General features: G+C 42.9%; 1 pseudogene; it reads left to right on the top strand.

Annotated features, from left to right (window-relative positions):
- Nucleotides 1-576, top strand: part of LOC108760592 (probable multidrug resistance-associated protein lethal(2)03659) — a 4311-nt pseudogene that overhangs the window by 1043 nt on the left and 2692 nt on the right.

Genomic DNA, 576 nt, shown 5'->3' with positions numbered 1-576 from the left:
CATCGGGACGTGTACTCAATCGCTTTTCCAAAGACATGGGAGCGGTTGACGAGATGCTGCCCGCTGGGTTTATTGACTATCTTCAGATCGATATAGCGCTGCTGGGCATTATCATTTTGGTAGCCACCGCGAACGTGTAGCTACTGATACCCAAGGTGCTAATTGGTATTGTCTTTTATTACACGAGAATCTTCTATCTGGCCACCAGTCGTAGCGTCAAGCGTCTTGAAGGCATCAGTGAGTATCGCAAACTCATCTTTTGATAGTCGACACAGTATCTTTGATAGACTAAAATAAATTCTTTCACTGATAGAAACCAAATCATTACTCTCATGGAATTTACGATAAATTGTAATTCTTCGGGTAAACTAAATGGAATTTCTAATTTCTCTTAGCACGTTCGCCGGTCTTTGCTCACCTGAGCACGACACTTCAAGAGTTATCGACGATTCGCGCGTTTGGGGCGGAAGCGATTCTCACAAAGGAATTTGATAATTATCAAGATATTCATTCGTCCGCATGGTATATCTTTATCTCGATCTCGCGCGCCTTCTGTTTTTGGCTGGATGTTTTCTG

Source organism: Trachymyrmex cornetzi, unplaced genomic scaffold, assembly GCF_001594075.2.
Source record: "Trachymyrmex cornetzi isolate Tcor2-1 unplaced genomic scaffold, Tcor1.1 scaffold229, whole genome shotgun sequence".
NCBI classification, from domain to species: domain Eukaryota; kingdom Metazoa; phylum Arthropoda; class Insecta; order Hymenoptera; family Formicidae; genus Trachymyrmex; species Trachymyrmex cornetzi.
Note: the sequence above shows the minus strand (reverse complement) of the source record. Positions and strands in the feature narration are given on the sequence as shown.